This window comes from Zingiber officinale, chromosome 7B (assembly GCF_018446385.1).
Source record: "Zingiber officinale cultivar Zhangliang chromosome 7B, Zo_v1.1, whole genome shotgun sequence".
NCBI lineage: Eukaryota > Viridiplantae > Streptophyta > Magnoliopsida > Zingiberales > Zingiberaceae > Zingiber > Zingiber officinale.
The window spans coordinates 36,474,678-36,488,266 of record NC_055999.1 but is presented as its reverse complement, the minus strand read 5'-3'; the positions used below and the strand labels follow the sequence as shown (position 1 = coordinate 36,488,266).

General features: G+C 41.3%; 1 non-coding gene across 1 annotated transcript; it reads right to left on the bottom strand.

Moving 5' to 3' along the window:
• Positions 1–12,630: 12,630 nt before the first annotated feature.
• On the bottom strand, positions 12,631–12,737 carry LOC122007496. Its single transcript, XR_006118988.1, has one exon. It is a non-coding gene; the product is annotated as a small nucleolar RNA R71 (small nucleolar RNA).
• Between the last annotated feature and the right edge of the window lie 852 nt (positions 12,738–13,589).

The window sequence follows — 13,589 nt, the reverse complement described above, 5'->3', positions numbered from 1 at the left end:
CATCAGCATTGAACCTGCAGCTTCCAAGTAAGAACATCTCTCACTTTCTTTATGTTTCTTGTTTCATGTTTAGATATAACTAAAGCATGCTTGTTCATGATAGTAGTGGACATGATAACAATAGTTACTCCCTTATGATTGTGTTAGTCATGTATGTCCTCCATGTCTCTAGAGATGGCACGAGGACGCCCAGGAGGCGCGAGCCCCAACATGAGGCGATTCGGTGCCTCCCCTGACAAAGATTGGTGGCTCGAGCAGCTTTGAGCAGCAGGAGATAGCCACCTTAAAGGCTAATCGGCAGAATACTCCAGTCACCCCGGAACCAAACTTAGCAACGCCAGTAGTCTGCAGCACCAGCACCAGTAGCCCCAGCAGCAGAGGCAAGGAGAGAAGCCTATCTGATCCAGTGGCAGAGAGTCAAGCCCGAGAACTTCTCAGACACCAGTGAACCATGGGATGCTCAAGCCTGGTTCAAAACACTGGAGAGTACGATGGAACTTCTGGACTGACCAGAACATGAGAAGGTGAAGTGCGCCTCCTTTTGCTTGACAGGAGATGCACGCATGTGGTGGGAGAGAATCAGAGCGAAGCGCTCAGTAAACCAGATGACATGGGCAGACTTCGAGAAGGAGTTCTTTGAAGAATTCTTTCACATGCGGGTCACAAACCGCCACTACGACGAGTTCACTGAGTTTCGTCAGGGCAACCTATCAGTTGAGGAAGCCGTGAAGAAATTCAATAGATTGGCTCGTCTATGCCCTGAACTAGTCAGCACAGAGAAAGAAAGAGTCCGGTTGATGCTCAAGATGCTGAGGCCGGAAATAGCAATGAACGTGGCTGGCGGCGTTCATAGGCCGCAAACCACCGAAGAACTAGTCAGCAGTGCTCTGACCACCGAGCACCACCAGAATTATATCAAACAGCATAAGCAAGTCCTCTCAGAGTCAAAAGGGCAAGGAGGCTCAGGCACTCAGAAACAACAGGGCCACAGCTCCAACTGGAAAGGGAACTCCAGCAACAAGCGTAAACCAGGGAGTTACCCAAAGGGAGGACCAACCAGCAAACAGCCTAGTTATCCCAAATGTGCTACTTGTGGAAAATTTCACCCAGGAGTTTGTCGCAAGGGCACACGAGGATGCTTTGAATGTGGACAAGAAGGGCACATGGCCAAGCAGTGTCCGAACAAGGCCAGCTTTCCTCCACCACAGCCGATCCAGTACGAAGCCAAGCCAGCACAGTTACATCAGATGCAGGCCGCTTTAGATGGTCCCCACATCAACCAGGGCAGACTAGAAGCCCCTCCATCTATGATGAATGCAAGGATCTACTCCTTAACCAGAGAAGACGTAGCAAATGCCTCGACAGTTGTTACAGGTCAGATTAGTATTTTACAGCAAAGTACAACTGTCTTGTTCGATACTGGGGCAACCCATTCTTATATATCCAGGGAATTTGCTGAGAAGTTAGCAATACCTCCAGGGGTACTCAGTAGTCAGTTTCTGACGACGTTACCTTCAGGAGAAATTATGGCATCCACGCACTGGCTCAGAGCGGTGCCAGTCATTATAGCAGATAGAGAACTCTTTTGTGATCTGATAGTGCTAAATATGACTGACTACGATGTCATCCTTGGAATGGACTTCTTGATCAGATACGGTGCCTCCATCGAGTACCGTAAGCAGAAAGTTCTATTCCAACCTGAAGCAGAAGCACAGTTCGAGTTCGTCGGAGAACCAAAGAGAAAGCCCAAGAAATTTCTCTTAGCTATGAAGGCACAGAGATTAATGGATTCAGGATGTACGGGATTTTTAGCACATGTAGTCAGTACCAGTCAGGACAGGGGCCAACAGCTAGTAGAGGTCCGAGTCGTATGTGACTACCCAGCAGTCTTCCCTGAAGAGTTACCTGGCCTAGCACCAGACAGGGAGATCGAATTTGAGATAGAACTCATTCCCGGTACAAATCCTATCTCCAAAGCACCTTACCGCATGGCTCCAGCAGAACTGAAAGAACTTCATGAGCAACTACAGGAGCTGCTTGACAAGGGCTTCATACGTCCGAGTCACTCACCATGGGGAGCGCCTGTATTGTTCGTGAAGAAGAAGGACGGGAGCATGCGCCTGTGCATAGATTACAGAGCACTGAACCAAGTCACGATCAAGAATAGATATCCTCTTCCCAGAATTGATGACCTGTTTGATCAGCTGAAGGGAGCAGCAGTGTTCTCTAAGATAGACTTCAGATCAGGTTATCATCAGGTGAAAGTTAAAGAAGGGGATATACCCAAGACAACATTCAGGACCAGATACGGACATTACGAGTTCGTAGTCATGCCCTTTGGCGTGACAAATGCTCCAGCTACTTTTATGGACCTCATGAATAGAGTATTCAGAGAGTACTTAGATAAGTTTGTTATCATATTCATCGATGACATCCTTATCTATTCAGGAACTCAGGAAGAACACGCAGAGCACCTGAGAATAGTACTACAGACCCTCCAACAGAACCGGTTGTACGCCAAGTTCACGAAATGTGAATTTTTGTTAGATCAGGTGTCCTTCCTGGGTCACATCATCTCAAAGGATTGTATCATGGTAGACCCCAGTAAAATAGAAGCCGTGAGTAACTGAAAAAGACCCAAGAATGCCAGTGAGATCAGGAGCTTTCTGGGATTAGCAGGTTATTACAGAAAATTCGTAGAGGACTTCTCCAGAATAGCCTCCCCACTGACAGCTCTTACCAAAAAGAATAGAAAATTTCAGTGGACAGAGGACTGTGAGAACAGCTTTAGCGAACTAAAGAGGAGATTGACCAGTGCACCTATTATGACTCTACCAGAGAACGCAGATAGCTTTGATATATATAGTGATGCCTCTAAGTTGGGACTAGGAGCAGTACTGATGCAAGATGGCAAGGTAATCGCCTATGCCTCCAGACAACTCAAGGATTATGAGAGGAATTACCCCACTCGTGACCTTGAGCTTGCAGCAGTGGTGTTCGCTCTCAAGATTTGGAGACATTACTTGTATGGAGCTCAGTGCAGAGTGTATACAGATCATCAAAGTCTGAAGTACTTCTTCACTCAGAAGGATCTGAATATGCGACAGCGCAGATGGCTAGAGCTGGTTAAGGACTACGATATAGACATCCTCTACCACCCAGGGAAAACCAATAGGGTAGCAGACGCACTTAGCAGGAAGTCCAGTGCTACCCTATTATCTCTAGCAGCCATGTCACCGCCCCTACAGAAGGAGATCACAGACTTCGGTCTTGAACTCATAGTTGGACAGCTCTCTACTATGACGTTAGAGTCTACCTTGCTTGGTGAAACAGCTCAGGAACAGGATCCTGAAATTCAAAAAATCAAGCAAGGATTAGCAGAATCAGACAGTGGAGAATTCAGAGTATTTGATAGTGGGGTTTTGTACTTTGGTGACAAATTATGTGTTCCAGATCAGGAGGAACTACGCAGGAAGATTCTAGATGAGGCTCACAAGACTTCTTATGCGATGCATCCAGGCTCCACCAAAATGTACCAGGACTTGAAGAAGCATTTTTGGTGGCCTGGGATGAAAAGAGACATCGCTAGATACGTTAGCACCTGTCTGACTTGCCAGAGAGTCAAGGCAGAACATCAGAGACTAGGAGGAGTTCTGCAGCCTATCCAGATCCCATAATGGAAGGGAGAGGATATTTCGATGGATTTCATAGTGGGATTACCCAGAACCACGAATGGTTTTGATACCATCTGGGTAATAGTCGACAGGTTGACTAAATCAGCCCACTTCTTAGCTATCAGGATATCCTACTCCATGGAACAGCTAGAACAGTTGTATCTCAAGGAGATCGTTGGATTACATGGAGTCCCACGAACCATTATTTCAGACAGAGACAGTAGGTTCACATCACACTTCTGGGAGTGTGTACAGTTAGCTTTGGGCACGAAGTTAAAGTTCAGCACAGCCTTCCATCCTCAGACAGATGGTCAGACGGAGCGAGTAAATCAGGTACTCGAAGACATGCTCCGCGCATGTGCCCTAGACTTCAAAGGAAGTTGGTGCAAATACCTGAGTTTAGCAGAATTTGCATACAACAACAGCTATCAGGCCACCATCGGCATGGCACCTTACGAGGCTCTTTACGGGCGGAGGTGTAGATCTCCAATCTGCTGGTATGAGAATGGTGAACAGAAAGAACTAGAACTTCAGACAGATCTAGTGGCAGATACCACAGCATCTATACAGCAGATCCGCCAGAGGATAGAGACAGCTCAGAGCCACCAGAAAAACTATGCTGATACACGGCGCAGACCTTTAGAGTTTTCAGTTGGGGATTCAGTGTTCCTTAGAGTAGCTCCCATGAAGGGAGTAATGTGTTTTGGGAAGAAGGGCAAGCTAAGTCCCAGATATGTGGGATCATACCTTATCAGCAGGAGAGTGGGCAAGGTAGCGTATGAGTTAGAGCTACCCCAGGAAATGTCAGCTGTCCACAATGTATTTCATGTCTCCATGCTGAAGAAGTACATCCCAGATGCCACCCAGGTGATTGAGCCCCAGTCGGTACAAATCCGCGAAGACCTCAGCTATGACAGTCGGCCTATTTAGATAATAGACCGAGCAGTTAAGAAATTGCGGAACAAGGAAGTACCATTAGTCAAAGTTATTTGGCTAAGTCACACAGCAGAAGAGGTAACCTGGGAGACAGAAGCCAGTATGAGACAGAAGTACCCAGAGTTATTCTAAGTTCGAGGATGAACTTTTTATAAGGTATGGGGGATTGTAACGCCCGAAAATTCTCAAACTTATTTTAGAAATATTCTATAATTTTTCTGAAATTTTAGAGTAATTTTATGGAATTTTTAGAGTAGTTGAAGTAGCAAAAATAAATAGGATCGTAAAATAGCCTACGCGGGGATTGAACCCGAGACCTATTGGGTCCTATGACTTATGGTGAACCATGGTAACCAAGTGAACCCAGCAGGGCCGTGCTGAAAGGAAAGGGAATCAATTTTATTTAAGTTGGAGTTGGGGCGAATTAGATCACTTAATATAAATAAGAAATAATTAAGTGAAGGGTTATTTGAATCGTGATTTTTCCTCTCCTCAAAACCTCACCGCCGCCCACCTCTCTTTTCTTTCTCTCTCGGCGCTAACCACAAAAAAGGCTAGGGTTCCGTCCAAGGGCACCTTCCAGCGACGACTTCGACACGAGGACGCTCCCCTCCGCGAGAGGAACGCGTGGAAGCGAGAAGATCGTCGAAAGGATCGTCTCCTCCGGAGATCTAGCGATTAGAATCATAAGAGAATCCGAACAGGAGGTAAGAAACCCCTCACCTGCGGTATAAGTAGCTATTCGTGTGATTTTTATGCATTAGTTTAGTCGTATGCAAATTCCAGCACATAAGGTGTGCACTAGCGTACACCAGGTGCTCGATAGAATGTTTAGCGCAGTCAAATGCAAATTAGGCATTTTATTAGCTTGGATAAATGCACTAGAAGCATTTACATAGTCTATTTAGTCTTGCTCCAACTTTTACAGGACTAGACGTCCAATGGGTGGGCTCCCACAGTCGCCTCTAGGTTCAGATAACCTAGTTCTGGGTTTAGACAACCTGGTAGAAGCAAGACAATAGCTATTAGCTTATGTTCAGTATTTTACTTTCTCAGTGGCACTGTACTGGATTAGATATCCATTGGGTTGGGCTCCCACAGTCGTCCCTAGGTTCAGCTAACCTAGTAACCCTACTAAATTCGGAACTTGCAACCCCGGGTCTAGTTAGGGATGCGCGCACAGCAAAGTACAATTGCCGGGCCCAAACAACAGCATGATTATGTATTTTCACCTATTATATGTATATAGTTTTTAAACTCTCACAGAACGACTAAGTGAAATCAGTACAGTTTTAGCATTTGCTAGAATTAGCTCAGTTCAGCTCTCTCTTATGATTATGTATGATAGCTCTATGTTCAGTTTTATTACACCTGTTTTAGATTATAGTATGCCATGACTAGCTTTTGATTGCTATGTATTGTATGATAGCATGCCATGTTTAGTTCAATCAGTACGTGTTTTAAATAGCATGTTTTCAAAGCATGATTTGCATCGATTATATGTTTTAGTGAGGTAGATGGTTTCTTACTAAGCGAAAGCTTACAGATACTTTCTTTTCCTTATACTGCAGATAAAGGTAAAGGAAAGATGGACTAGCGGAGGCTGGAGGGCAATGCTACGAAGATGTGTGTGGATGGAACTTGGAATAGAGATCTTATGGAATTTCAGCAAGCTTGTTTAAGCACTAGAACTTTTTAGCATTTGGTTATTTTGCATCTTAGCATGTTAAATGTTATGAATTAGTTAATCAAGCATCCTATCATATTTAGAATACTATTTTTGTGATGTTAGAATGGTTGGCATTTAGTTTAGAAATGTTATAGGTGATTTTGGCACAAACAAGTGCTGAAATCAGACCCTTGGTTGAAATCAGAAACTCGAATCGATCAGCTGATCGACTCGAGGGTTCCCAATCGATCAGTTGATCGATTGGGCAAGTTGTTCCGCGAACAGTAGGCTTCTGGATCGATCAGTCGATCGATCCAGCGATTTCTGTAGCGAACAGAAGGCTCTGGGATCGATCACTGGATCGATTGGCCAAACTGGATCGATCAGCCGATCGATCCAGAATATTGCCCCGAGCACAGTAGCGTGCTGGATTTATCACTGGATCGATCCAACCTAAGTTCCGTATACAGTAGCCACCTGGATCGATCAGTGGATCGATCTGGCCATTCCAATCGATCCGTGGATCGATTGGGAGGCCTGATATCAGCAAGAAACTCTTAGTTAAGTTCCTTGACCATTGGGGAATGTAATATATATCATGAATAGTTTAGATTGCACCCCTTAGCACATGTAGAACCAAGAAATGATAATAGTTTAGCAAAATTTTAATTAGTACAGCTTCCGCACTTAGATTTAATGATGGTCATGGAATAGTTAGCACAGCATAATGTGACGATTCGGCCTTATAGCTAGTCAGTAGAAGGCGGGTCGTTACATCAAATGTCTACATTTAGTTAATTGCAGTTATCCATATAATTTATATTGTAGATAATATGGTGTGTGGTGTCACACAAAAGACAATGTTATCAGTTCTTTATAAATTATAAATAGTAGCTCACAACCAAGATGGATTGGGACAAACCATTGGAATGGGTGTAGTGTGATTTGGTATTAGTTTATCTTGACTATAAAATTACACTAGTACACTATGTGTGTATTGGGTAGGACAATTTGAGATTATTTTTTTATACTGACTGTATAAAAGAACAAAACCTCTGTTATTATGGATGTGCGTACTCTTAATCCCGATATAATAACAAACACATATACTTAGTATTTATTTCTTTAATTTATCAAAGGGTAAGATTTATTCAGTTAAATCAATAGGCCTAATAAGTAGAGAAATAATATTATTTATATGGTGTGTTGTTGATTATAAAAGGAAACTGTGTCCTTGTAATCTAGGTTGATGATGCCCCCTTGAGGAGCTCATAAGGATTATCATGTAAACCCTATAGGTGGATTTAGTCCGACATGATAATAAGGTTGAGTGATACTACTCTTGGAGTTAGATGTTAATTAAGTGAGTTGTCAGTAACTCATTTAATTAACGGACATATGATATCTTAAACACAGGGAGACTAATGCACTCATGATAAGAAGGAGCCCATATTTAATATGGGATTGGTGCGGTAGTTCAATAATAACTCTTTAGTGGTATGAGTTATTATTGATGAACTTGAGTTGGGTGTTCGGGTCAAACACAGGAAGCTCAAGTCCATCAGGAGGCCAAAACGAATTTCTTCTCTCGGTCCCTGTTGTAGCCTCTATAAAGCCTCGCATTCATCCATTTTTGTTTTGCTTCCTACCCAAGAAAGGGGACGACCACATCCTTGCTTGGTACCCAAGCAAGGGGCCGGCCAAACCAAAAGGAAAAGAAAAAGAAAAGAAAAAAAGGAAGATTTTTTCTCAACAGAATTAGAGGTTTTTCTAAAAAGAATTACGTTGATTCTTTCTTAGAAATTTTCTAAAAAGAATTATATTTATTCTTTCTTAAGAAATTTTTCTAAAAATAATTATGTTAATTCTTTCCTAGAGATTTTTCTAAAAAGAATTATGTTGATTCTTTCTTAGAAATTTTCTAAAAAGAAATTATACTAATTCTTTCTTAAGAAATTTTTCTAAAAAGAATTATGTTAATTCTTTTCTAGAGATTTTTTCTAAACAAAAATCTATTACTTTTTCTCCTTTTTTATCTGGGGCGAAGGGTTATAAAAGGAGAGGAGGTTGTACCACAACAATAAATAATTTAATTAAGAATTGATAAGTTTCTCTCCACAACTAAAAACCCTTTCCTTTCCCTTAAGGTCGGCGCCCCATTCTTTCTTTTCTTTCCTCTAGGGCCGGCGCCCCACTTTTTTTTTTCTTCCCTTTACTTCCCTCTAGGGCTGGCGCCCCATATTCTCTTGGTGGCTAGAGCTTGGAGGAAAAGAAAATGAAGAGACAAAGCATCTTGGTGGCCGGCAGTTTGGAGGAGAAGAAGAAGAAGGAGGTGTTTTTTCTTTGCATTCTTTGGTGGTAGGCGGCTTGAAAACAAAAAGGGTTCAGGTATTTTTGTCTTGGTAGATCGTTGCCCACACGACGTCCAAGAAGAGGAGAGGAATATGGTAGAAGATCAAGAGGTCTTTGTCTACGAAGAAAGGTACAACTAGTTATTTATTCCGTAGTACAACTAGTTTTGTTTTCTTTGTATGGATCCTGAAATACCAACAAAGAGGCTGGCGATTTCATGTTTTCATTTTTGTGCTTCGATTTGTGTTTCGATCTTGTGTTTTGATTGAGGTCTCTGTAGTTAAACCAAAGGTTACTGTGAGAAGTTTAAATATTCAATTTCTTTGAAAGGCTTTGTCTAGGAAGTAGTGGATGATCCCATAACCAAGAAGGCCTAGTGCCTCGCCTACAACCTGGAAGCCGATCCTTGAAATAAATATTTATTCAACTTCTGTAATATGGTTTAACTTCAGAAGAACATAAGGTTTGAACTTGGAGTAAAAATATTAAGTTTTGTTTCCAATCTAGGTTTAACATTGAAGAATGAACTTGGAGTAAAAATGTTAAGTTTCATTTCCAATCCAAGTTTAACTTCTGAAGAGCATATGGGTTGCTAGGAAAAGTTTTGTGCTTGTACAAATTTTGTTGTACAGGGGAAATAGAACGGTATTCCAAGTAGCACCCAGCAGGACGGACATCATCTGCAATCGGGAGGAGGCGGTGACGTCTGGGGTTAGGTCGATGTGATGCAAAGGAGGAGAAGGTAGCTTGGCTGATGGTGGAGAACAGGAGGAGTACTGGACAGGCAACTCTCAGGTGGCGCTCATCCACCGACAACTATGGATTGTGAGCAGATCGAGTGGTTAGGGCTAGGCGATGTCGATCAAAGCTAGGGCATAACTTGCTGTCGAGGATGAGGAATCTGTGCTGGCATTAGGGTAGGTCGCCATACGACTGTGACGATGATCAACGTATGCGTCGGCGATGAGTTGGGGAAGAAGAAGGCGCTCGCGGCAAGGATCGGGCGGAGATGGGAGAAGGATCAGTAGAAGAGAGGAATTATATTTTTATTAATATATATAACTTAGGTTTAAGTAATTAAAACCTAAGTTAATTACTCAATCAAATCCCACCTTAATTGGGATATCTAAATAGTCTTTCTCTTATCCACTCGATTCATCCCCTTAAACATGTCATACGAGCTCCGAAAAATTCTCAAAAAATTTCTAAATATTTTTGAAAATTTTGATAAGGTTATTCATCCATTAAACTTTAGTATATTATTATTAAATTTTTTGTATATTACATTCTCCCCCATTAATAAAAATTTAGTCCCTAAATTTACGTTATTTACCATCAGTAAGTACAAGCAATAGACAATCAAATAAGTGCTGAACGCAACTCTAACCCACATACCTCAAGTAAAAAGATGGGGGTATCGAGCTCAGATCGTATCCTCGAGCTCCCAGGTAGCCTCCTTGTCAGAATGATACTGCCATCTAACTTTAACCAACCGGATAGTCTTATTCCGCAGCTGACACTATTTGTGGTCTAGAATCCGTATTGGATTCTCCTCGTTGGTAACGTCAGGCTGAATGGGAACTGATATATCTGACAGAACATGTGTAGGGTTGGGTACATATCTCCTCAGCATGGTGATGTGCGTAGATTTTATACACTTGTTTAGTATGTTTTGACGCACATTCTTATGTTTTATACATGCTTTATCTATGCACTTTCATGTTCCTTGCTTTTCTTTTAGCATAAATACTTTTCTTTATTCAGAGATCTGCATTTGTACGTTTTATGCTTTCAGGAGTCAAATTTGGAGAAGAATTGATGTCCGTGGCTGATTCTATAACTAAACAGAGGAAAAACAACTTTGGCAATGAGTGCCACATGACCTAGCAAAGGGGAATGACCCTGGCCATGTGGTCATGACAGGGTCATGTAGCATCAACAGCAAGGGAGAGTGCCTTGGCCGTGTGAGGTTACATGGCCGTGCCACCTTTTCCAGCCAGCCAGTACACAGCCGTGTATGATTACACGACCGTGCAGCCTTTCCAAAGAAAAAAATGGCATGGCCGTGTGTGCCACACAGCTGTGCAACACTTCTAGAGACAAGAATTGGCCAAGCTGTGTGGTTTCACACGACTGTGCAAGCAGGCAGAAGTGGAACATGGCACGGCCGTGTGAGGATCACACGACCGTGTGACCTTGGCCGAGAGGAGGAATGCCTTGGCCGTGTGGATCTCACACGACCGTGTCCTGGGCCGTGTGGCGCCTAAATGTCCTCCTCTATATATAGAGTCTCTTCCTCTTTGAAAGAAGGAGGGCTCTCCCTTTGGGGAGATCTGTTCTTGGGCGAGTTTCCAGCGTTCGGAAGGCGATTTCTGTCCAAGATTCGACTCCAAGAGCGGAGGATTGGTTCTGAAGATCACTCGTTGGATTGAGATAAACATTCCTTTCTATTTTCTTGATTTGGATTGGAATGTCTTTAACCTTCTTGTCTTCGATTCTTTCCTCACCTTCTATGTAGTAGATCTTTTGTTCTAGGAAGGAGGGAGTACTTGTGATGTAACTTGATGTAAGATTCATGGATTTGCCATCTTCTTGATTCAAGGATATTGTTATGTTTTGTATCAATTAATCTTGTATGGATTGTTGTGTTTTATGCCTAATTACCATTCTTGATTGGTTGTTTGTATTTCTTGTGGAATCTTGTTGAGGAATTCGTTAAATTGTATGACCGAGGGGCATCGTGACAGGGCTGCCACACTAACAGACATTTCAGGAGATCACCTTTAGGGGTAAAGCAAGAACCTACAAAAAAGTAGGATGGATTGATTTGCTTAACTCTATATCTTAATGTGAATTGATTAGTGATGTGTTTCTATGTCGTATGACCGAGGGGCGTCATGACAGGACTGCCTCGCTAACGGGCTTCATAGGGATCATAACTCTTTGATTACTTAAGGTTTAGATGTGAATCCTTGGCCGGTGTTTTCTACAAAAGATAACTGGTGACTTCTTACGAAAACATTACAATTGAGGACAAGAATTGGTAGATTACATTACATCGATGAATATTACAAAGAAACCAAAACTCCTAGAACCTTTATAAAACTGAATTTCTGCATTTCACCCTTACTTCTAATCTTTAGTTGTAAATGATCTTTTAATCGTTTGTTTAGCTAATTCACTTTTGAGACATCTTTAGTGATTATAACCAGTTCCTATGGATTCGATACACTTACGGTTCGTAACAAGTTTTTAGCGCTGTTACCGGGGACTATGCTTATAACATTAGAGATTATCAATTGAGTTAGACTAAACTTTTCTTTTCTTTTCTTACATCTGATTTATATCTAGTTTTCTAATTCTGTTTTGTATTGCTTCATTACATTTGTTCTTTGTTTTCATTCATTGCATTCTTTCATTCATTCATTACATTGTTCTTTAATTCTTTTTGTAAACCAAATTCTTTTTATTCTTTTCTTTTCTTTGAATCAAATTCTTTAGTCTTGTTCTTGTATGCGAAGATCTAACTTTACAGGAGATCTACTTTCTCTTGATCCCGAGATTGATAGAACATTCCATAGAAGGAGAATCTTACAAAGACATCAAGAAGAACAAGAAAAATCAACTATGGCAAATAGACCACTTAAGGATTATGCAGCACCTTATGCTAAAGGATTTTGCTCAAGCATTACAAGACCCTCTGTTGAAGCAAATAACTTTGAGATCAAGCCTGCAATAATCAATATGGTTCAGTAAAATCAGTTTGGAGGTGGACCACATGAAGATCCTAATCAGCATTTGGAGGTCTTCTATGAAATTTGCAGTACCATGAAAATGAACGGTGTTCCTTCAGAAGCAGTTAGATTATTACTGTTTGGGTTTTCTTTAAGAGATAGAGCTAAACAATGGTTGAATTCCTTACCTCCAAATAGCATTACCACTTGGGAACAATGTGAGCAGCAATTCTTAGATAAGTTCTATCCTCCTAGCAAGACAACTCATATGAGAAATCTTATTGCAAGCTTCAAACAATCTGATTCAGAATCTTTATTTGAAGCATGAGATAAATACAATAATATGCTCAGACAATGCCCACATCATGGATTAGAGAAATGGTTGGTGTTACACACTTTTTATAACAGCATAAACTATCATACTAAAGTGTCCCTAGATTCAGCTGCTAGAGGGGCACTTATGAACAAAAGTTTAGATGAAGCCGAAGAAATTATTGAAAGTGTAGCATAGAACCATCATCAATGGGCAATAGAGAGAAGTGGAGGCTATTCTTATTCAAACCCAACAAAAGCATAAGGAAAATTTGATGTACATGCAGTTACTCAAATGACTGCAAAGCTGGATGCTCTTACTAAAAAGCTAGAAAATATGGGAACAAATTCTAACACTGTAAATGCCATAGTATGTGCTTATGAAACATGTAGAAGTTCTGATCATTCTCAAGACTCATATCCTTTGGGAGTTATATCTGCACAAATAATTCAATTAGAGCAATGTGATGCTATCATGGGTTTTAATCAAAGGCAGAACAATCCATATTCCAACACATATAACCCTGGGTAGAAGAATCATCCAAATTTTTTCTATAGAAATAATCAAGAACAAGGACCATCCGTGGGAGGCAAACAAAATTTCCAGTCGGGGCAACAAAATTTTCAGCAACAACAACAATCTTCTTAAAGCTATTAGTTTTCTAAAATAGAGAAGATGCTTGAGGAAATTTTCTCCAATCAAAATGAAATGAAGCAAGATATTTTGAAGATAACTCAGAGAATGGATAATTCTAAAAAGCATCAAAAGATTTAAGATAGCCAAATTGCCCAGCTAACCTCATCATCTTCAAGAGCACCCGGACAATTTTACAAAAAACCTAATGTCAATCCAATAGAGCATTGCAATCAAATAGAACTTAGGAGCGGACGGACCTTGGGTAATCCTCAAGT